This window comes from Pseudorca crassidens, chromosome 11 (genome assembly GCF_039906515.1).
Source record: "Pseudorca crassidens isolate mPseCra1 chromosome 11, mPseCra1.hap1, whole genome shotgun sequence".
Lineage (NCBI taxonomy): Eukaryota > Metazoa > Chordata > Mammalia > Artiodactyla > Delphinidae > Pseudorca > Pseudorca crassidens.
This window is the reverse complement of record NC_090306.1, coordinates 50526943-50551929: the sequence shown is the minus strand read 5'-3', so window position 1 is coordinate 50551929 and position 24987 is coordinate 50526943. Positions and strand designations below refer to the sequence as shown.

At 36.5% G+C, this 24987-nt stretch overlaps 2 long non-coding RNA genes across 2 annotated transcripts in view; one reads left to right on the top strand and one right to left on the bottom strand.

Moving 5' to 3' along the window:
* Positions 1 to 13417, top strand: part of LOC137202135 (uncharacterized) — a 145755-nt gene extending 132338 nt beyond the window's left edge. The window contains exon 3 of the long non-coding RNA XR_010932465.1: positions 13152 to 13417. This is a non-coding gene — a long non-coding RNA (uncharacterized lncRNA). The remainder of the gene's footprint in view (positions 1 to 13151) is intronic.
* LOC137202134 (uncharacterized) overlaps positions 1 to 24987 on the bottom strand; it is a 457223-nt gene that overhangs the window by 32710 nt on the left and 399526 nt on the right. The gene's annotated exons all lie outside the window — the stretch shown is intronic.

Genomic DNA, 24987 nt, shown 5'->3' with positions numbered 1-24987 from the left:
TTAGCAACACAGAGTTAAGGTTTGAGTCATAGCTCCTCCCCTAGGATATGGGTCATTTTTGATATGAAGTAACAGATGTGGACAGTAGAGAAATCTCTGTGTCTAAGGGGTTTAGGGTCAACATTACATAAATTACCTGCTTATACAGGTTGCAGGGGTAGTCCTTCTGCCTTAAAATTAGTCCAGTTTCTAATCAGTAAGGATGTTTGCTCTGGCTGCAATGATAATATATTCTTTCACCCGCCCCGCCCACACACATACACCACCAGTGAAGCAGAGGTTCATATTCCCTCTAATATTTGCTGCTTTATTTGATCTTCAAGTTCCATCTGGAGCTACTAAGGAAGTTGTTTCTGAAAGCCCTAGAGTAAGCAATGGGAAGTCTTCCTGCGAAATCATGATTCAGAGGCCTGGAGACAGTTGGGTGGTACCAAAACCCTTCAAAACACTTGATCAGATTGAAGCAACAATGGCTGTCTGCCCTACCAGCTGCCAGGAGATATATCTGTAGGAAATATTGTTACTGGAGAATAACTGGGTTTTACTCATCTGTATAGAATTTGAAATTCAACCTCTAACATTTCAGAAAAATAGAGCTTAATGCTAAAACCGCCTCAGTATGCTTTGTGCTGAAAATTCCACGAGGCAGTACTAGGCAAAAGGAGTTAGGATACAGATTATGCTCAAAGGGAATGACCTATAGGTTAAATAAAATAGCCAGGAGTAGTGGCTGTACAAACTGCAACAGCATCAGACAACAAAGAAGCCTGTTGAAAGGTGCTCTGGGCTTTTATCTTTACAATAGCTCCTTATATCTGTATAGCTCTCTAAAGATTACAAAACACTTTAAACACATTATAACCACCACCTCACCTCCATCCTTCAAAATCCTATAGCAGGAAAACCAAGGAGAAGAATGGAAAGGAAACATAACTGGCTACATATGTCCTATTTCTGGAATGGCATTTTGCAATTTCTGTCAGTCTTGTTTTGTTGCCAAAGGGTGAGGAGAGTTTCTCGAAATGTCGTGAGTTCTTGGTTATGGTTACCTTGTTTTCTTGATTAACTATATTTGTAAACACCTAATTCAGGGCTTCTTCATTTTGTCACTATTGACATTGGGGTTGAGATAATTCTTTGTTGTGGAGGGTGTCCCATGCATTGTAGGATATTTAGCACAATCTCTGTTCTCTACCCACTAGATGCCAGTAGTCATAAATGTTGGCAAATGGATTGGGAACTGGAGGGAGAGAGATTAATAAGGCAAGAGAACAGAGTAGCTGCTTTGATTCAAATAAATTCTTATACAAAAAAATTCATGTTAAAACTTGAAAGAATTGTTACTTAACAAATCTGCTTACCACACACTAAACAGAATATTGTTGATTCTTTTGGACATCAAGTAAACAGATAAGTTCCAACATTTATTGCATCAATGATTCTCTTTGTTATATTGTGGGAGAATTTATTGTAACATTTACTTTAGTATTTCTCTACATTTTAGAGTTCATCCTGATACAAGGTCTTTCCAAAAGGTCAGAATTGGGTTCCTCATTCTTTCTACCCTCTCTTTCCTGTAACTGACTCAGAAGACATCACATCTGACTAGAGTTACATTATACAGAACTCTTGCTGAATCTTTTGATTCACATGTTTTCTCTTCCTTTTTGTGAAAACAGAACCAGCATTTGCATAATCCCTTACAAACTAATGATAAAAGACAGATGTTCATTCCTCAAATCAATGTATTTCAAGAGATAATCTTAAAAAAGTTTAAATAATCTCAAGTGGAAAAAGAAACTCATCAAAGACAAGTGAGATAGGGAGGGTGGGAGGGAGACGCAAGAGGGAGGAGATACGGGGATATATGTATATGTATAGCTGATTCACTTTGTTATACAGCAGAAACTAACACACCATTGTAAAGCAATTATACACCAATAAAGATGTTAAAAAAAAAAGACAAGTGAGAGCAAAACTTTCTAGAATTAAAATATTTGATAGAACTTTAAAAAGGAATCAATGAGAATTAGGTGTTAATAAATGTTAATTAAGCTAATTTGAAATAGGGAGAGCTATTTTCAATTTTGGGGTAATGTCTGAACTTGGAAAAAAACCAAAATGTCAACTTGACCTTAACAGAAAGTTGGCAATACAGACGAGCTCATCTGGATCTTGTAAGGTTCCAGGAATTCAGGAACAATCAGATATTCCAAATTGAGAGAAACTGAAATCCAGTCAAGAATTAGGCTAATTGAGAATGAGGTGTGAAAGTGAAAAGTGTTTTGGATGTTCCTATTTGCTGAAACTTAAGAGGCATGGGAATGAAATGAACACTGAAAGTAACTTTCTTGAATAAAGCAGACGTGTCTGCTCTATTCAAGAGTAGAGTTAATCTTTCAACTTGAAATCAGGTATCTTATTTATTTACAGGGGGATTTGCAGTCCTGTTGCCCTGGCTTTCAGGTGCACTTGAGGAAAACACCCTATGAAGTATCCAGTTTGTATGTTGTCTGTAAATTTTATATTCCTTTAAATGCAAAGTCCTTGTAGTTTGTAAGTCATTTTATGTTAAACTCTGCAAACATTCATTTCATTGCTGTTCAGTGCCAAGTTTGGGGCTTTCTGGAAGCATGACATAGAGAGTCAGAGAGAAAAGCAGCTGGTTTGGAAAATGATAAGTCCAAAGCAGAAAATGATTTAGCCTTAATAACTAGGGCTTTCTGTTGAAAACATGAAACAAAGAAATATCTAGTTTGCTTCTCACCCTGTAGGAGCCAGGCTGGGTTAACGGACTATTTTATTTTTCATTTACTTACAAGATAGTTATAACAATTGGCATGCATCTACCACTGTACTAGGCACTTCACCAATATTATCTTATTTCTATCCTGAAACAAGCCTATAAGGTTCATACTATTATATAGTCGCCATTTTGCAGTTAAGGAAACTCGAGAGGTAAAGTTATTGGCCCAGGATGCTCAGTTGACTAAATGTGAAGACAGCTTTCAAATCCAGACATTCTGGCTTTGTCTATGCCCTTATGTACCCATACCCTGCTCTCTGAATCAGAAATAAAAATTTAACAGAAGCAGCTAAATCTAGCACCAGGAGCCAGAGGATGAGGACATCCCAAATGCTCAGACAACCTGAGGGATCAAAACCTGAGAAATCAGTTTTACTGTGAGAGCCAAGAGTGTGTGACCAGAAGCTAAAAGGAGAGGAGAAGGACAGAAATCAGTCAGGACTGGAAAATGAAATAGTAGTAACGTAATGGGAGCCCAGTGGAATGGCTGAGACAGGATTTGCAATATCTACATACTGTGTTAGGACTCCTAGCCACTGGGCATGGGCGGATGGGTTAATTTAAAGTAACAAAGCAGGTCTTGAGAAACATTTCCCCCTGTGAATTTATCTCATTCCCTTTCCTCAGCCTTCTAGGGCACAGTAAGAGTATAGAACAAGAGGAAAAACAGATGGAATTACCAACTTAATTCATTTCCGCTAACATTTTGAAAATTACTATTCATTCTTTATACACTCTTCTCACTAGTAATTGCTTCCTTTTTATTACTAGGAGCATTCATTTGATAAAGGCAACTCTTGGCTCTGAGATACTGTTATGTTCAGGATCAAAACAAGATCCAGGTAACATATTATTCTTATCACAAACAAGGTATAGGAAAATGGATCTGAGACGGGTTGGGACTGGAACTTGTGACCCAGTGCTTGCACCTGGACAAATGTCTCCTCAAGCAATAAAATACAAAGAAACTATAAGGGACTAGAAATAACTGCATACATGCGCAGTTGGGCAAATTTTGGACAAAAAGACACAAAGAGATCAAAAACCCAACTGACACTTCTGAAGAGCCAGGAGCAAAACAAGGGTGTTGGGAGCAAAAGCAGGGTATCACATATGCCCCCTGCACACAAACCACCACCAAAGGGGTAGGCAAGCCATCTAAGCCACCCCTCCGGCCTGACCCCTGGACCTGCCGCTACCCTCAGTCCATATAAGGAAGCAGCCTGCCGCCCGCCTTGGACAGCCAGCAAGCAAGGGAACCTGTTTCTTGTTCTTGCTCCCCCCTCCTGCAGCAGGAGGCCCAATATAGCCTTGCCTGAATTTCTTATTTTTTTTGCGGTACGCGGGCCTCTCACTGTTGTGGCCTCTCCCGTTGCGGAGCACAGGCTCCGGACGCGCAGGCTCGGCGGCCATGGCTCACGGGCCCAGCCGCTCCGCGGCATGTGGGATCCTCCCGGACTGGGGCACGAACCCGTGTCCCCTGCATCGGCAGGCGGGCTCTCAACCACTGCACCACCAGAGAAGCCCCGCCTGAATTTCTTGTCTGGCCTCATCAATTTCTATTGATTAAGGAGGCCAAGAACCCTGGTTGGTAACAGATCTAAAATTCTCAGTCTTGTAATATGTGAACACAAATACCATCACCAGGTAAATTATATTTGATACGTAAACCAGCTGGAAGGTGGGTATCTAGGTCTGCTTACCATTCTCTTTATCTTTATATAACGTTAAAATAAAAGCAATTAGGCAACTAACTTTGGTGACTTGAACATAATCTTTAATTGGCACCTCTCCTCCAGATTCTCCCTGAACTTGGGAAAGGTATATAAAAATATCGGGAAGTCTATTTTAGTCTGTAAACCAGGAAACTGAAAAGTACATGCAAGGAACTCCTTCAGTATCTGAAATGGACACTACTAGTACATCCTTAGCTAGAAGTGCAGGAATATGTGGTGAAAGTGGTCCACACAGTAGGTTATTGTATATTTGGGGAACAATTTCACTTTACCAATATCCTTGAGAAAGCTATAGATAAAAGAGCAAAGATTTTTTTAAAAAGTATGTTTACTCCATGCATGGCATACTCATGGGGCAGTAGTCTTGCTGAAAGAGTGACCATTTAACCTAGAGAGAAAGGGGCCCAGCTAGTTGCCCGCAACACACTTATCAGGACCGCCTTCAGCAAAGAGATGCTGCTCTATAGTAAAAAAGCCTCTAGAAGGAACACTTCCTCCTTCCATATTCTTTCCATATGACACCTTGATGTCCAAATTGGCAAAGTTAAATCACAACAAATCAAACATTTTCCTTCTCTCTTTAACTGCCCCCTGGCCTGGGAGATTCTACCAGAAATACACAAAGTCTTTTTGGAGAACCCATCCCAATGCACAAGACCGCATGAGCACAGATCTGCCTCTGTAAAGATGTACAAAGAGAAAAAAATCACTAGGATGAGAAATGCTTCAGCAGTTCAAGAGAATCAATCTGAGGAATGAGACATAACTATCCTTTGAAATGATGTTTCTGCAAGATAGAAGGTAGGATGTTAGAAAATCTTTTATTTTCAGCAAGGCAGAAGACATTGCTAGAGGAAGACAGGCTCAAAGAGGGAAATTATGACATCAGGAAGGATAATTGCATGGAAAGGGAAAACATGATTGCAAAATTCTAAAAAGCAATAGAAGCAGCAAGACTCAGTGGGAATACTGAGGACAAGTGGAACAATGAAATAGAAAACATAGAGTTTTATTTTTTTAACATAAGTCATAGACAAAAGGGTGGCAGCATGAGATTAACAAGGAAAAAAATGAGACATGGAGGAACTATTGATTCATTAGTTTATCAATACAGTTAACAAATATTTTTTGGTCACCCACTATTTGAAGGCACTGTTGCAAGCACAGGTGATAGAATGATGAGCAATACAATGTTCTTGCCTCACAGGGGTTAAATTATAGTGAGTGGTACTGATAACAATCACCTAGCAAATAAATGTATAATGAAAGGTTGGGTAGTGTCAAATGCTATGAAAAACAACCAAAGCAAGGTAGGGTATAGAGCATGATAATGGGGTTGCCAGAGAGGTCCTCTTTGAGGTGAGATTTGAGCAGATAATGCAAAAATGTAAGAGGGTGAACAATGTAAAGAGCATTGCAGGCAGAGTTTAGCAAGTTCAAAGACCATGAGCAAGGATGAGTATGTGTGTATTCAAGTAGATATAGTGGAATGACCAAGGGTGGAATGCTAGAAAAGGAAGTCAGAGAGTTAGTAAATAGCAGATAATTTAGGTTCTAGAAGATCACAGAAGGAGTTTGGATTTATCACAAGAGTAAGGTGAAGCCACTGGAGGGTTTTAAGCAGGTAAGTAACTCAGCTTATATTTTAAAGAGATAATGTTTGAAATAAGAAAATATACATGTATCTGCTTTAGCTTCTTTTTTAAAAAGAGAAGTGAAAGTATAAATCAGAGCTAAAGAAATTGCTTACCTATGGCAACTGAGTGGAAGGAAACAGGGTAGAAAAAGGGAAGGAAGTAACATGTCCCCGTGAGATTTTTACATGTTCATAAATGAAAACAAAGGAGCCAAGCTATAGTCCAGTAAACAACATAAGTGGTCTTGAAAAGGGGGCCTGGGAGAAATGATCTAAGTAACTCTTGAACATGTATTTTGAACACATGCTTTGAATTTAAAAACAAAATCATGACAAATTTCTGACTCTTCTTAATAGATCTGTGCCCAGAAGTAATGAAAATGTCTGTGTCTTGGCTTTGTAAGCTTTCCACTCCCATTCGTTCAATCCACAGGGTTATTGCTCAGAGCTATTGGTGTACACCTGTAAGCTAGTCCCTTGAAGCTTAATTTGAACGATGATACAGCAGTGATATCATGGACTTCAGAAGATGACAGATAAGGTTTTAAATTTCAAATTTGCTCTTTGTTAGCTCTTGGCATTGGGCAGATCACTTAATCTCTTTGACTGTGGTTTTCCCCATCAGTAAAGTGAACAATAACAAAATCTAATTGACTGGAATATAGTGAAAATTAAATGACATAATTAGGCAAAGAGTGCCGAGCATGCACTCTCTATCCTAAAAGAAAGGCAAGCAAGCCTCCATCTTGTTAGAATGGTTTAGGATAGCCAATGTTAAACTATGAATGACTACATTCTATACACATGATTGAAGGCTAAACTCAAGAACCAAGTAGCAGGAATTAAGTTTGAAATATAATCTAATATCAATAGTCAATTAATATAGGATTTATTGGGGGGATTTCATGTAAGTTAGAGAAGTTACCTCCTTGGTGATGATGAAACCTCTGTAATCCATAATTAAATATAATAAGTGTTGAATATTTCCTTCACTTAAGACTGAAAAGCCAATTATATGGACTTCAGTAGCTTTTGGTCTTGACACAAAAATAAAGAAAAGTAACAATAAGAAAATACATATCTTTAATCATCTTTAGCTTCACTCACATCTTGGATTTTCCAACATTGGAGTAAATGTGAATATAGAATGAAGCAGTGTTTTTTCTTACTGATCCTAGTTATTAGGATGCTTTAAGATTGACTCTGTTTTTGCTATTGAATAGTTGCTTATAAAAACTAAATTTTATTCTGTCTTTTCCTAAATTTAATGTAAGCTCTATTAATAATACTCCTTGTAACATTATAAAGAAAATGAAAAAAATGCACATTTAAGCATGATTTGAGAAATGCAATGACATTATGAGCTACAAGGCAATAGCTTTAAAAATTACTATTCATTTCAAAACAATATCACATAATTATTTCCCTGCCCTGTCCACAGTCTTATGTTAGTATTTTAGACTCAGATGAAGAGTCCAAAATATATTTGGAATATATATTCCAGCATATTTGGAATTTTTGCATGAAAATTAGGAGGCATTTTAAATCAGTGGGGAATGGAAGAATAATAAAATGCATGCTGTTAGGATATTGACTATTTAGAAGAAAATAAAGTTTGAATACTAATCATCATATATAAAAATGAAATCTAGATGGACTAAACATTCAAACAATATTTGGAAGAAAACATACAGAAATGTCTTAACAATATTGAAGTAGAAGAGTATCTTTGAGGTGATGCACCCAACCCAGAAGGCATATAGATATAACATGATAGACTTGACTCTATAGACATTATCAATTTTGTATAGTGAAAGATGCCATAAATGACAAGCAATGAAAGATTGGAAAACAATATAAAAAAACTTCAACAAAGCAATACAGGTGTGAACAACTGAATAGAAAAGTGGGGAAATAATACAGACAATCTACAGAAAATAAGTAGAAATAGACAATAAACACATAAAATGATGTCCAGGCTTACTGACAAGGAAGGGACCCAACAAGCCTCACTAGTTGAATGGAAATGGTACACTCAAGAGCACAGCTGGATTGCCTGGAGAAGCATTTTGTCCTTACATCAGAAACAGGCAGCTACACCTTTGGAGGAAATATTATCTTCAACTCCAGTGCCTTCATGAAGCAACAGTGCTGGCCCAATGGGGTCTTTGACTTACAGGTGTTCTTCTAAATTTCTAGGCCTGATTTACTGATAGCTCAGCTAAATTAAAACTTAGGACTTCCCTGGTGGTGCAGTGGTTAAGAATCCACCTGCCAATGCAGGGGACATGGGTTCGAGCCCTGGTCCGGGAAGATTCCACATGCCGTGGAGCAACTAAGCCCGTGCACCACAACTACTTAGCCTGTGTGTCACAACTACTGAAGCCTGCGTGCCTAGAGCCCATGCTCCGCAACAAGAGAGGCCACCGCAACGAGAAGCACGCGCATTGTGAAGCATGCACACTGCAATGAAGAGTTGCCCCCGCTCGTCACAACTCGAGAAAGCCTGCACGCAGCAATGAAGACCCAAAGCAGCCAAAAATAAATAAATAAATTAAATTAAAAAAAAAAAACTTAATCGTGTTCATTGGGTCGCTACTGGTATTCAGTCTTAGTGCTAGATATTTGTAAACAAAGGTGGATGTGGTTACTCAGTGTTCAGAACTCAAGGTAGTCTTAATAGCCCTGGCCAATACTATCCTTGATGAATCATTTCACATTTTTACTAATTCTTGGGTTGTTGCCAATATCCCAGGTATCTGGTCTACCACTTGGAAGACCTCAGACTGGTGGATTAAAGGCACCCTTTTTTTTGAGCCATGAACTGTGGAAACAAATCTCAGCTGGCAGTCAGTTACTCATGTAGATGTCTATGGTAAGGGCGCATTCTCTAATGAGACCAACTGGAATCAAGCTGCTGATCAGATGGCCACCATCACTACCTAAATTTATCATTAGACCGGACATGGCAATACCTCCACTTTCATAGACTGTTCATAAAGAATTGTATGTTTCTGATCTAGAAGTTATTACTTTATGCCAAACTTGTGACTCTTGCCAAAAGTTGACCCATCCGACTCACAAGTGGAATGACACATTGCAGGAGTCATTGCCTCTACCTTCTGGCAAATTGACTACATGGAATCTTTGATCCCTATCTTAAGGATATCTGTGGTACTTCATGACTGTCACCACTTTTTCTGGTCGTAGGGTTGCTGTTCCAGTCCAATCAGTAAAATCTGGCCACCGAACTATGACTCTAAAATCTAAATTGTGCCGTGTTCCACTTTCCAAACCATCTACAGTTTGACAATGGTTTGCCTTTTGTCCTAAAGGCCACTGAAAAATAGGCTGATTATCATGGTATTTGATGTACATTCGTGGCCCTTATCATCTTCAGGCTGCTGGCATCATTGAGAGGTAGAATGCATTTTAAAAAACAGTCATCTAAAAATTATTTCGGACTCTATCGACCTTGTCTTTTCCTGGTAAAACAGTGTGATCACTGAATGTGGCCATCTCAGAATGGGTTGATCTCCTCTTGCCTTCCTCCTGGGTAATGATCACAGGAAAGGGGAGGTGAAATATATAAAACTATTTTGAAAATTCAGGATTCTTCCCTGACTATTCCTGGGCATGATGTGTGTCTTTCTCCTACCAGTAACCTCAGGTAGGCCTGACTGGTACACCCTCTGGGTGGCAGCCTTGCCAAAAGGGAAGCTAGGAGATTGAAACATAATTCTGTTTCAGTCACCTGGATTCTAGCAACATGGATCATGTGCAGGCATCCTTCAGGGCACTCTACATCACTTCTGGAGAATATGGGGCAAGGAAATGAAGCGCTTGTTGATGTTCACATACTGTTTGCTACATTGTGAGTAACAAAGCCCTTTATCTCTGAACTTGGAGTCTTGTGTCTCCTACCAGCATCCATGGAAAAGTAACAGACTAATATAATAGCTTGTAAGAAAAGTAAAATCAAATCCTAGACTGGCACACACATGAGTCTGATGCTCACTAAAAGTTGAAAAGCACTGAATTTGGTTGTGAAACAAAAGAGATTAAATATCCCCTGAAAACACAAGCTATGCCTATTTTTTTTGATCACTCCAACGCACCTGGTTTGTTTTACAAAGTTTGTGCTGCTTAAATGTCAATTAACTGAATTATACAGGAAGCCATTATTTTAAAAGGAATACGTGCATTACAGTGTAGGATTGCAGGTACACACATACTTTTTGATTCATTCAATATAAAATATATGCATATCCAAGAGAAATATCTTCCTGTTCTATAAGCCATTATAACTACAGTTGGTACAATGTTAGTTTTAGTTTTCATTATCAGGGAGTTGTTAAATTATATTTAATGATAACATTGGATTCAAGAAAAAATTTCCCATATTAGTTTAAAAATTAGCCCTTAGATATCACATCTTCATTTTTTGTGTATCATAAAACCGTTTTATTAAATAGTGAGCTTTACTGAAAGATTTCTAGTTAAATTAAAAGAACTAAGGAAATGGATTTTCATAGCAAACTGTCAACTCAAGGATAGCTTTATCTGAACTTCTTATATTCTACTTTTCATTTTTAACTTTTTTTTTCCCTAGCTGGTTCTGTGTTAATCCAGTGAGACTCAAAAATGTCAACTCACCATTTATCTCCAAGAGAAAATATCCTTTCCTAATACTGCAATGAATGCCATCACTAAAGATGAAATTTCATCATAAGTGTCTACAAAAAGAGACAAAAAGATCATAATAAAAATTGTAGGTCTTTTTTGTGTGATAAGGTAACATTTGAGAATGTTCATTGGTGCTGTCTTTGGCTGACAAAAGTAATTAATTCCAGCATGCATCTACCTAGTAGAATACAAAAGTTACTTGAAAGTGTGTGTGTGTGTGTGTGTGTGTGTGTGTGTGCGCGCGCGCACGTGCATGAGATGAATTTAAGCTTCCTGTGTAGAAAATGTGAGTCAGAGTAAAGCAATGGATTTCCTTTGCTTCTTTAATCCTCAACCACAGTAACATTTTCTAAATTGCAGGTCTCTATATTTTTAGGCTACCATAATCACTAGTGTTAAATCCAGAGTTTTGCACACACACTTACATTTCACTTTCCAAATTAAGTTTGAATTAAGTTTTGAATAAATTTTGAATTAAATTTCATCAGTTTTGACTGATGAAAATATAATCAAAGTTATATGAGCTAGACCATATTGTATGTATTTTATGGGAAGGCTTTATACTTCTAATACAACTCTAGTTTAAGTGATGGGGAATATTTCATTTCATAGGGATATCCCATGCATAATTTTCACAATATGCTGCTTTATCTGATGTTATCTCAATTCATTTTTTCCCGAGTGAAATCTAATATCAGAACCTTGAACTAAGGCAGGGAGACAGTCCAATGTAATAAAAAGTTATCTAAACTCTTTTGTTACAACTGTACTTCTCCCAGTGCTCCCATTTAGTCACCAGTTGTAACACGCTTGTTGTAAATTTCAGGGTTTTTTTAAGTCTTGGTTTGAAAGTACCAGGAAGTTCAAATCTCATGAGTTAATTTCATATCCTGCCATAGTAAATGGAATCCTGTATTGAATCTCTTACATACAAGAAAGGTCAGTTTCACTGTAAATATCATTTCTGCATTGAAACAAGACATTGCTTAGCTACTGGCACATGTGGTTTTTCACTTAGACTTCCCTAGAATAGTTTTTTGAGTCTTAAAGTTGAGTTCTCTTTAGTATGAATTGTGATCCAGGAACAAGAGATCTAGGTAGGTGACTCTTTTAATCAAGAGTCAGAGAGCTCTGAGGAATGAATTCAGCCTCTGTTACCTCAGAGCTGTGTGGTCTACAGCAAATTACTCAGTATCTTTGACCTTGAGTTTCCCCATTTACTGAATGAGGATTTAAGGTCATTGTGAGAATTATAGGAGATAAATTACCTGACAAATAGTAAGCACTAAATAAATGACTGCTATCATTATGTGTCATTCCCACTTTAGTTTCTTCTATTCACTCCAACCAACACACTCTTATTCCCTTGGTACCTAAAGAAATCTTACCTCTCTTATAAGGTGTACCTCAAATTCAACTTTTCTTTTGAAACTTCTCAAAATGTCCTGAGGTGGAGGTGATTTCTCTACCACCCGAAGCTCTTCAGTACCTCTTGTAGGTAAAAGTAAAGTGAAAAGGAATCATTATCTTCTTTAAAGTTCTCTGTCACACTGTTATTTTCCTAATTACATACTTGATTGTTAAAATCCACACATTAACCATAGGAGCACTGAGAGCAGTACATAGCACTGAGAGCAGAGATTCATGTAAGATTTATTTTATATGTGTTAAGACAATGGATATGTGAGTGAGTGTATGAAACCTGGGTCTCCTTTTTTTTAATTTATTTATTTAATTTATTTATTAAAAAATTTTTTTTTTTTTTTGCTGCGTTGTGTTCGTTGCTATGTGTGGGCTTTCTCTAGTTGTTGCAAGCAGGGGTTACTCTTCATTGCAATTTAATATATTTATTTAAAAAAAAATTACATCTAGTAGAAAGGAATCCAAGTTGCAAAGGAAAAATGAAAACTGTCACTGTTTGCAGATGACATGATACTATACACAGAAAATTTTAAAGATGCCACCAGAAAACTACTAGAGCTTATCAATAAATTCAGTAAAGTTGCAGGATACAAAATTAATATATAGAAATCTGTTGCATTTCTGTATACTAACAATGAACTATCAGAAAGAGAAATTAAAGAAACAATTCTATTTACTGTAAGAGGGAAGAACAAATCTGACTCCATATTGGATGTTTCTTTTACTTTAACCTTTGTATTTTAGTGCTTTTGCTACAAGTTAGTCACTAAAGGGATGCTGCCTATAGCTTAAAGTATACATAATGGCCTATTTCCGGGAACCCTGCCTCCTATGCCTGAGCTTAAACTAAAATACCTTTGTTTAGCTCACAGGAAACATCCTGACCAGGCCCACCTATGCATGGCTGCAGGAAAGAAGAAATTAACATCCACCCCCTCCAGAGTCTGGCTGGAACTAGGAAATATTTGCAACATCTTATTGCCTTTTTTTTTACTTTATCTCCTCACTTCCCCCTCTTTGCTCTATGAAAGAAACTAGCATACAAACCCAGGCAAGATGGTTTTTTGGAACACTAGTCTACCATCTTCTCTGCTGGCTTTCTGAATAAAGTTGCTATTCCTTGCCCAACAACTTGTCTCTTGATTTGATTGGCCTGTCATGTGGCGAGCAGTACGAGCTTGGGACTCAGTAAGATTACCAGTGCATCAAAATGAATGAAATGCCTAGGATTAAATCTACCTAAGGAGGTAAAAGATCTGTACTCAGAAAACTATAAGACACTGATGAAAGAAATTGAAGATGACACAAACTGTTGGTGGGAATGTAAATTGGTGCAGCCACTGTGAAAAACAGTATGGAGGATTCTCAAAAAACTAAAAATGGAACTACCATATGACCCAGCAATTCCACTCCTGGGTATATATCCAAAACAAACAAAAAAATGAAAACACTAATTTGAAAAGATACATACACTCCAATGTTCATAGCAGCATTATTTACAATTACCAAGATATGGAAGCAGACTAAGTGACCATTAACAGATGGGTGAATAAAGAAGATGTGGTATATATTTACAATGGAATACTACTCAGCCATAAAAAATGAAGTTTTGCCACCTGCAACATGGATGGATTTGGAGAGTATTATGCTAAGTGAAATGAGACAGAAAAAAAATACTGTATGATATCACTTAAATGCGAAATTTTAAAAAGAAACCTAGTGAATATAACAAAAAGGAAACAGACTCACAGATATAGAAAACAAACTAGTGGTTACCAGTGGGGAAAGGGAAGTGGTGGGGACAATATAGGGATAGGGGATTAAGGCATACAAACTATTAGGTATAAAATAAGCTACAAGGATATATTATACGACACGGGGAATATAGCCAATATTTTATAATAACTATAAATGAAGTATAACCTTTAAAAATTGTGAATCCCTATGTTGTACACCTGTAATTTATATAATATTGTACATCAACTGTATCTCAATTAAGAAAAATTACATTCCTGGTGAAGGTTGAAACTGCAGTTAGGTATTAAATCTAGGTTTGGTATCATGGGCTTTAGCATAAGCGATGCCATTTTGGGCCTGTGTTGTTGTTGTTTTAACAGATATAATATTTTAAAATAAAATTAGCAGGAGTGAAAATATATTTCCTTTTTCACTCCAGAATATCTCCTATTCAAGAGCACCATTCAAAGCGCATAGAAACCATATAAAAGACTTATTAATTAATGGATTGGTTTGCTCTTTCAGCCCCAGATGAACACACAAAGAAATCATTTATTTTTAACCTTAGTCTCAAGCATTAGTATCAGACATTTTCCATTTATTTCCTTAAATATATAAAACTGTCATCAAAATTGTGATAAAATACTTATTTCCCTTTGTTTCTTTCCCAGGAACACTTCTTTCACTTCCATGTCCCTTATCTTTAGTTGGGGGAGGGGTGGTCAGGGAGGAAGAGGTCATGAAGGTTTCCTCAAAGACTAATGAAACATGAAGGATGAATAAATGTTTCCTGGACAGAGGAGGAGGTGAATGAAGACTTATAGGAGTCTTTGGGGGAGAGCTTGATTTTGTGATGAGAACCTGAGAGATGATGTAACCAAACTGGCAAGAGAGAAAACTCTAGCCTCAAGGGTTTAATTTATCCTTGTGAACATTTGAAGAAGAACATCTTTTCACAGAAAATTTCCCAAGCACATCTTTCAAAAATTGTGTTGAATTATTTCCATTTCCAAGGAAACTTCTGGAAGAATTTCATCTTAACAGGTATTGCATCAGTGTTTTTCAAAGACCCAAGACTGTGTGTATGGCATTTGGAATTAAGCAATGCTGCCCTCTAGAGGACTCTAAGGTCATCTGACTCGTAACCGTCAGGAAAGAACTGGGACAGAGAAAAAGGTTCTCTCCCACATCTTCTTATGTGCTTAGGCCCTTAAAAATGTAGTTTGGGAAAGAAACTGACCATGGGCATAGCATTGGTTTTCATAAGGTATAGCACTATGGATGGACGTGTGTGTCCAAAGGGATCCAAACTTGGGTGAAAAGCAATTAACCCTTAAGACATGTGTGTCCCCTTTAATAGCCTGCCTCTAACACCCCCATTACCACCACTCCAGGGACTCCTTGAGGTCACACTGAGAAGACAACTCTTTAAATCAATCCTTTTCTCAGATCTCTTTGCTTTTCATAAGTCATTGGTAAAGACTGCCCTCATCAAATGTTGTTTTTTTTTTCTGTCTCAGGATAACTTTACAAAACTCAGGATATTTGTATTTTCTGTTCTGATTCAAATGCTCTTATCTTGGGTCTTGGCAAGGCAGACTTCTACACCATGTCCTCAAAGAAGTCTTCCCTAAACATTCTGGATAAAATAACCACCACTACCCGCTGACCTAGACATTTCTCTTTGATTCCTATGATCCTTTTTTATTTTATTCTTAACATGAGCTCATATTAGTTTACATGTTTATTGTCTGAATATAGCAACATATTTAGTCCCATGAAGGCAGAAAAATTCTGTATATTTCTATAACCAAGGGCCTAGGACAGAATGTAGTATGTTTTGGGCTAGTACTGTCCAATAGCATTTTCTGCAATGATGAAATGTCCTATATTTACACAGTTTAGTAGGACAGCCACCTGACATATGTGCCTACTGAGCCCTTCAAATGTGGTTAGTGAGACCGAGGAGCTGAATTTCAATTGTATTCTGTTTTGATTAATTTAAATTTACTCATATGCACTTAGCAGCTACAGTATCAGACACTGTAGTACTGGCTTTCAAAACAATTTGCTTAATGGATTAGTTAATAATTAGCAAAAATACTGTGCATATATTTCCTATACGTCTTTACCTCTGTTATCAGTATTCTTTCATAACTGTATTTGTTTATCTCTATATATTTTGTCAATCTTTAACTTGCCTGCAGAAGAAATAAGGATTTCTTAAGAAGTTGACTCCCCCAAATCAGTTTTTCCCTTTCACTTCTGCCCACCCTCCATATTTATGGAATTTATTCAAGGAAGCAAATTTCTAAAAATTAGTGGTGCTACCTCCATAATTTTTACCCTGGAGAATAAAAACAGGACAAAAATTTTAATTATCTTTTTTGCATCAAGTAGTACCATATGGAGGAACACTAAGGACTGCCTGTGGCAAAAGATCAATGTTTCAGAATAAAAAAAGAAAAAGAATTAGTATATAAGAAGTCTGTATTCTTTATTTTTCGTGATTTCATTAAAACTTTAGTTCTATAATCTATGATCCTGATCTTTCATATATGTTTGCTTTGAAAACAAGGCTTTTCACAGGTAGTCTCACTGTCAGGTGAGTATTTGTAAAAGCTTTACAGATTTGTTTCCTAGAGTAAGCCAGTTTTCATGAATGCCAAATGGTAAGGTTATAACTAGAGGCTGCATTTAGAAAGGACAGAGATTAATTCTATACCAGAGGAGAAGAGATTGAAAAATCCTGTCTCGAGAGAGGTAGAGGCTACCTGTAATACATATATCCTAATTTGCTTTCTCTGTGTTGAAGTCCAAGAATGGAATGGCATGTTAGGATGAGGAACCATTGCCCTTATCCCTATGTGGAACTCCCAAAAGAGCTCAACTTGTAAAGTATCTCTTTACCAAAAGCTGCAGTTCAGCAAAGGTGAGCAAAAAGAGGGGCTTTAGATCCTGTGACATAAAGAATTGTGTTGAAAAATGCCTTTAGGTTGATTTATGTTTCAAGCAATCTGAATGCTTGCCTCACTGTTTTTAAAGAGACCAATTAATTTATTGAGTGTGTCAACAAGAAGTTATATTAGTAACATTTTACTAAAATATACTGTGAAAAGTACACGGCTTTCATTCTTGGTCAGATAGAGATGGATGTGAAAGATTTTCATTGCCTGGTAATAAGAAGAAATATAAGTCAAAATAAAAATCATACTGTTCTATGGGGATAGTGAAAAGTGATAAATGCAAAGAAACCCTGATAAACCAAATTCTCAAAGAGGAGCAAGCTGTCACAGAAGAGCACATTGCCTAGGAGCAACTTCTGTGCATGACGGTGGATGCACATGACAGGTGGATGCCCTATCTGTGAGAGCTGGAATTGACATGTATAGAGATATTTCAGGAACAAGGAAAAATCATCCAGGCCTTTAGATTATAAAGTGGGATAATGAAATAAATTGAAATCTAGGAAAGCTCTAAATACATAAATAAATTGCTCAAAAATTGCTAGCAGCCATAATTAACTAGGACCACACTTGCCTTCCCACCATAAACAACTAGAAACTGAAAAAAAAATGCAAATATTATTTTCAGACACTGAACAGTTGAAAGTGATCCATAAAGAAGATAAATAAATGAAATAAGCCCTGCAATGGACAGTTTCCTGCCTGGTGGAACTTTTCAGATGGTGGTGCAAAGATGAAGACCCCTATAGATCATAAAAGTCCTGCTTAATTGAGAGGACAAAGCTTGGAGATGAGGGAGGTACAGGCAGCCAGGATTTGTGGGGCTGAGTACCAGAAAGGAGATAGCAGTGAAAAAAGTTTTATAAATCTGCATAGAAGTTTCCTAGAGTTTGTTGCTAAGTAATAAGCCAAATGTGTGCAGTGAAAAACATGGCAAGGAATTGTAAGAAGAATAATCCTCAAAGCTAACACAGGTCTGAGAATATTTGAACTGTGGCCATCAAAAGTCAAGAAACCTTGTTAAATAACCAGGACATTCAGCACACACTCTAGAAGGATAATGCCTTCAGAGGAGAGCTAAGCTAGATGTAGAAAAAATGCTATCCTATAACTGTCCTAACAATGCTTAGCAATAAGCTTTGAAGAACACCAAACTAATCTCCAAATTTAACTGCTTTCCAGAAAAAAAAACTACAACAGTCTTAAGAGGAAGACACCAAAATTCATCCCTCAGAAATATCCAGCATCCAACCCCAAATTAATAGATACGTGCAATGCAGAAAAACTGAGACATTTACCATGAGAAAAATCCGTGTATAGAAACAGATACAGAAGTGACAATTGATGAGGTTAATACAAAGACCTTAACATGTGTTATAACTATGCTCAAAGATGTAAAGTAAAACATGAAAATAATGAGAGAAGAAATGGAAGATACACATTTCTAAAGATGAAAAGCACATATCTGTATTTAAAAATTGAATAGAATAAACGTCTGGTTATGTAATGCAGGGGGAAAATCAGTGAGCATTATGTTATTGTAAAAGATATTATAAAAAATAAAGCATAGTTCTGTATATGCTGAAGAAATATACATAACCTAAGGGACATATTGGACAAAGCCAAACTGTTTAATATCATTGTAACTGGATTACCAAAAAGGGAAGAATCAGAAAAACAATTTGAAATAATAATTTCTAAATTTCATGAAAATTAAACCCACACATCCAGGAAGATTAATAAACCAAAATCAGTATAAATTCAAGGACAACCACACAGGGCATACTGTAATTAAATTACTAGAAACCATTGAAGAGAAAAATTTTAAAACAGAGGAAAAACATATATTATGTATAGGTGAACAAAGAAAAGAAGAATCATAGACTTCTTATAAGAAATTATACAAGATAGAAGACAAAGGAGCAACATTTTAAAAGATAAAATCAATCTTTATACCTCAGAATTCTTAACTCAGAAAAAATATTAAGCTAAAATATTTAACCAGTCGTTAAAGACTAGATATGGGTAAGCATGTGAATTTGCAGCCACTTGAAGGCTTTTCTCAATGTAGTTCATCAAATTCTCATGAAAAAGATGGAAGGCAGAATGGTAGAATGGGGAAAGCCACCCTTAAGTGTAGGCCCAAGGAGGGTAGCAGGAAAGGCACAAAGTTCCACTGTACAATACTCTTAAGGGAAGCAAATTCTGTTACCCACAGGGATACACTGAAAACCCATTTTGGCTGGGGGAAATTAAAAGAAAAAATGTCTTTACTACTGAACTTCAAATAGAAACCATCCTAGGCCTTGACCATTAAAGGTGTGCTGTAAGAGGCAGCATCACTGAACAAGTCCCATCCCCAATACCCAGAGAAACAAAGCTTGCATAAAATAGGATAATTATGACAACAGAGAATACATACAACTTCCTACCAGACTAACATGCATTAAGTAATAAGTAATAGTGGTTTACCACTGGGGAATGGACAATAGTGTGAAGAAAATCCTTCTTTGAGGCAGAGGCTTAGAGGAAACACCTAAAGCTGAGGGTGGAACAGGAATATTGAGAAAAACACTCAGTCTAGCCCTACATTAAGTATAAGGTAATGTTAGAGGACTCTGAAGCTTGTAGTACACTGTGGATAATGATATCAATAACAAACTTCAAACAAAAGTAAACAATAAAACCCAAGCCCAGCTTAACTCCTAACTAGATTAACTCAACCCAGCATACTTAAGGCATAGCAGAAAGGGAAGCATGCCAATTTCTGGCAAAAATATTTACCTCAGTTTCATATTTTCTAAAAATTATAAAACATAAAAACAAAGAGACAAGTTACTATCAAGGGACAAAAAGGAAACACTATTAAGGGTCAAAATAATTAACAGAATCAAGTTCAGACAGGGAATTTAAAATGACTATAATGAATAAGTTAAAAGTTCTAGTGGAAAAGGTGAACAACATGCTTGAACAGATGGAAGATTTTAGCAGAGATATAAATGAAATGAAAATGCTAGACAACATATAGTGACATAGTTGAAGAAAGCCTTTGGTAGGCTTAGCAGTATATATGGCATAGCTAAGAAATGGATCAGTGGCCTTCACATGATCAATAAGAATTACACACACTATAACACAAAAGAATACATTAGCAGAAAAAATAGAATCGAACATTTTGTGGGATATTATAAAACAATGTAACATGTGTAATTGGAATTCCAGGAGCTAATTGAAAGAGAATGGAGAAGTAATATTTGAAGAGATAATGGCTGAGAATTTTCCAAAAATAATAAAATTCACATATCCAAAAAGCTCCGAGAGACCTCAGAAGGATAAATACTAAAAATAGAACAAAACAATCAAGAAACCCCCACAAAAACATATTACATTCAAACTGCTGACAATCATAGGTAAAGAGTAAATCTTGAAGGCAGCCAGAAAAAAAGACAATTTGCATCCAAAAGGACAAATATAAGATATACAGAAGACTTATCAGAAATGTAAGCCAAAAGACAACGTAGTAGCATCTTTAAAGTGTTGAAAGAAAAACAGTCAACCAAGAACCCTCTACTTTGCAAGTATATCCTCTAAAAATAAAGGAAGATTAAAGACTTTTTAGGAAGAACAAAACCTTCTTACCCCATTCTCAACTCTTGACAAAATCATTTCATAAATGATTTATGGTGTGATATCTGGCAAAGTCAACAAATTTTATGTCGGTTGGTAGACTTTCAGCTGGTGAGCCTTTTGGACACAACGTTGATAGAAACAGTAAGCCTGAAACTATGGACCTTCTTTCTTTACCAGAGCCACAGAACCTGGTGATTTCTAACCATCACCTTGACAGAAGTTATTTCATCTGTGAACAGAATACTGAATTCCAGAACAAGAATACTTAAACATGATCCAATGTGAAATAATATATAGATATCCATAAATGAAATATTTTCCCTAAGTGGTATTAATGGTGGACCATTTTAAATGATGAAATATGGAAGTAATAATAACTATATAAATAATAGTTTGCTACCCTATGGTTCTTTGGGTCTTTTAGAGAAAAAAAATAACCCTCACACCATAAATTTAGCATAATTTTGCACCACAAAATAATTTTCAAAGAAATATAAATTGCAAAATTTTTTTCTCCTTTTGAGGGAATGAGAACTAGGTGAACTCCCCAAAGCCTATCTATGTGCATCTCAAATAGGGAGTTGAGAATTTGCAGTTTCAACTAAAGCTAGCCACATATTTCTAGCAGCTACTTAGGAGCAACTGAAGATCCAGGGAAACAGAAAAAATTAAAATTGCATTATATGCAGAAAGCAATTTCATGGTTGAAAAGTCAAGGGCAGAGACTTTCTAAGGTTTTGACAAAGGTTAAACCAAGGTTAGAAGACTTATACAAGTTAAGGGTAAAAAAGAGAAGCAGTTTTTAGTTGGCCAGACCAAAATTTTCTGCTGAGTGAATCAACCTTTTCCAGACCATCAGCATATGGTCAAAACCACTTACAAATCTATGTTTACTTTTACTCTATCCTGATATGCTTCACTGAAGAGAGACTGGATTTGAGCTAGTAATTATCCTGTAATTATTCAAGACCAATAATTATGAGTGCTTACTGATCAAAAGATTCACCCCATTCCTCTCTCAAAGGTGAGATTTTATTTGTTTTATTTTAGGTTCAATTTGTTGAACAAAATAGCTAAACACAGGTTAGAGAGTGAGATTACTTACTCTCAGTGGTTTCATTAATAAACAAGTTATTTCAAATCCATTTTAGTTTAAAATATATATATATATATCAGCTTTTGGAATTTATAGTACATATTGTAAAATATTTGCATATTAATGGATAGATGTGGGAAGGATAAAGGTTTTAGTTGGGCCTATTTTAGATTAGTTAAGTCAGAGAACATTTCTCTCAGAAGGTGATATTTAAGTAGAAACAAGGATAAAATAAAGAATGAGCCACAAAAAGAGTTGGGAAAAGATATTTCCTGACAGAGGAAAAAGCAAATTAAAAAGTCTGAATGGGAGAGGGATGGATTGGGAGTTTGCGATTAGCATATGCAAACTATTAATATATAGAATGGATAAACAACAAGGTCCTACTGTATAGCACAGGGAACTGTATTCAATATCCTGTGATAAACCATAATGGAAAAGAATATAAAAAAGAATGTGTATACATATGTATAACTGAATCACTTTGCTGTACAGCAGAAATTAACACAACATTGTAAATCAACTATACTTCAATAAAATAAATTTTTAAAAAAGGCCCTGAATCTACAGTGGAGTTGGCAGGCTCAAGGAACAATAAGAAGCAATATGGCTGGAGAAGAGTAAGTGAGGGTGATGACTTTGGAGAGGAAGCCATGTGCCAGGGAAGTGTGGACCTTGAAAGACATGATGAAGACTTGAATTTTAAGTGTGATGGCAAACCAATGGATGGTTTTAAGATGGACTGATATGACCTAATTTACATTAAACAAATAAACAAAATCAAAATACCCCATGAAACCTCTCTCTGGCTAATGCCGTGAAAAAAAAAAACTGTGGGCACAAGTGGAAGTAGCCAAAGCACCTATCCAAAATTATCACCCCTCCAAATTCCAAAGATCAAAGAGGAATATATAGATGGACATTGAGACTGGGAGAAATACATCCTTAATTAAGGGAAGAGCTGAGCAACAGTAGAGCAATAGGATTAGGTAACTTGTGATTGGTGAAAGGCTGGGGGTTAATATGATTATAAATTCATACAGAGAAATTGGGAGCTGAGATTGTTAAAGTAGATTGGAGCCAGGCACTGATCTGGAGTTTGTGATTTATTCCTTTAGCAATGGAATGGACCAATTTTTTAAATTAATAATTTAGATTTTATTTAATGAGAAAATCTATATATTTACCAACTTTTTCAAAATTTTCCCATTCAGTAGAGTACTCTGCTAGAAATTGGAAATACAGAGATAAATAAGACAAATGCAATTTCTCTGAAATTTCATAGTTTGTCACTTTGGTTAGAATAAAGTAGCTTCCTATAAGCAAGTGATGTCACCTTTCCTAACGCCTCAGAAGGTAGAACTTGCCCTCAGTTTTGTGGCTATTCTGGCTTCACTTTAAAACCACCAATTTTCCATTTCCAAAGGGTTCAGCATCAATACCCAAAGTGACATAGACTCTTACCCTTCTCTCAGTGTTGACTCAATCCTTCTTATTTGTTATCTTGCAAGTTACCAACAGATCCTGGCCTCATGTGACAGTGGGGAAAATTAATTTATATTCTCATCCCAATTCAAGTTAATATCGAATCTCCTTATGCAAGGTCCTCTAGTTATTTCTGAGGCCCTCCAAGGAGCTGTCCTATGACTACTCAGGAATAAGTTCTTCAATTTTCCACTTCAGCTTCTTCATTACTTCATTAGCATTCATGTTGATAATAATACATCGATAGAGAACCACTCTGCAGGGTGCAGTCAGCCTCTGCAGGGTGATCACCCCATATTAAAGCTCTTGGAAGGTCAGCCTTACTATTCTCTCCAATGTCACCCCATCCTTAACATGCAACAAGCCTTTCTCATAATTCACCACTATACAACTCTGATGATGACAACCATTTTACTAATATTTTAGTGAAAGATGTGAGGACAAGAATACAGAAATACAGCACCAAAAGTAATGTAAAACTAGCTCCTAAATATGCCTTTTCTCAGGGTCTGCAGGTCCATGGCCATCCTCAGCATCTGTTTCCCTGTCTAACTTGTGGAAAGATGCCAACTCTTGCTCAAAACACACATGCGCATGAGCGCGCGCGCGCACACACACATACACTTATAAATTTGAGAAACTACTGGGAGAATTCTATGTATATCTATGACTCCAAATTGAAAATCAAATTGCTCTGAGTTATAGAGAGGTCCCTATTTTAAACCCATATCTCAGATTTTTGTCTCCAACAAAGCCCTTCCTAGAATGCTTCTAAATGCCTCACCATTTAGAGAAAATTCCATATTATCTCCCAAAAAGATGTGGAACCATCCTTCAGTCACCACGGCCTCATCAATTGGAACATAATAGTCCAAGAGTGACATTTCTAAATCACTCATCTAAATAATACTATATGCAAATTATTTTTTTTAAATTAGTCAAATTCTGATTCACAGCCTGTCTGTGCGGCACGAAGCTCACACCTGTAGAATTTTTTCTTTTTTTGCAGTATCAGCTTCGTCCACAAATACTTGAAAACCAATACATATAAGACTTCAAGTAAGATCAGTTTACAGTTCAGTGAACACTAAATTCTTACAAGACCAAGAAACATTTCTTCCAAATGGGCAAAAGTTTTGCAGACACACTAAAAATTACACAGGGCATTGTGCTTTACCTGCAAGAATAGTGCTGTTCTTAAGATAAACATTTACATTCTGATATTGGTTTTGTTTTCTAAAAACATGGGGAAGTGTTTATATAAATAAAAGCTACATTCAAAGGTACCTTCCCTAATACAAAAGTATGATATTCTTGAAAAGTCACTGAAAATTTTTTATATCCAGAAAAAAATATGGCTTCTTTTTCCTTATACACATCAAGACTTCCTAAACTCAAGATCTCTTTTTTGTCCAGGGAATCCTACTAGACAAGTCCAGTGGCTCCAGCAGTCACATAGAAGATGCCTGCTCATCATTCACTTGTCTGAGCAAATTTCATCTCATGTATATTGTCTCCCTCACTGGAATGCCAGCTCCCTGACAGCAAAGGCTCTTTTGACCTCCATGCCTCTAGACTAGTCCTTAGAGGAGTGCCTGGTATACAGGAGGTATGCTTGGCACATGGAAAACTCAATGCTCACTGAATTGCTGCATTCTGAAGAGAGAGATTTTCCAAAAATAACTAGTAAGTAAATAGTGATTATACTCTGAAGTTTATGCCTCATACTATGTTATATTTAGTTTTCATTGCCACCATTTCCTTTCTCATTTTTTAATTGAATAGAC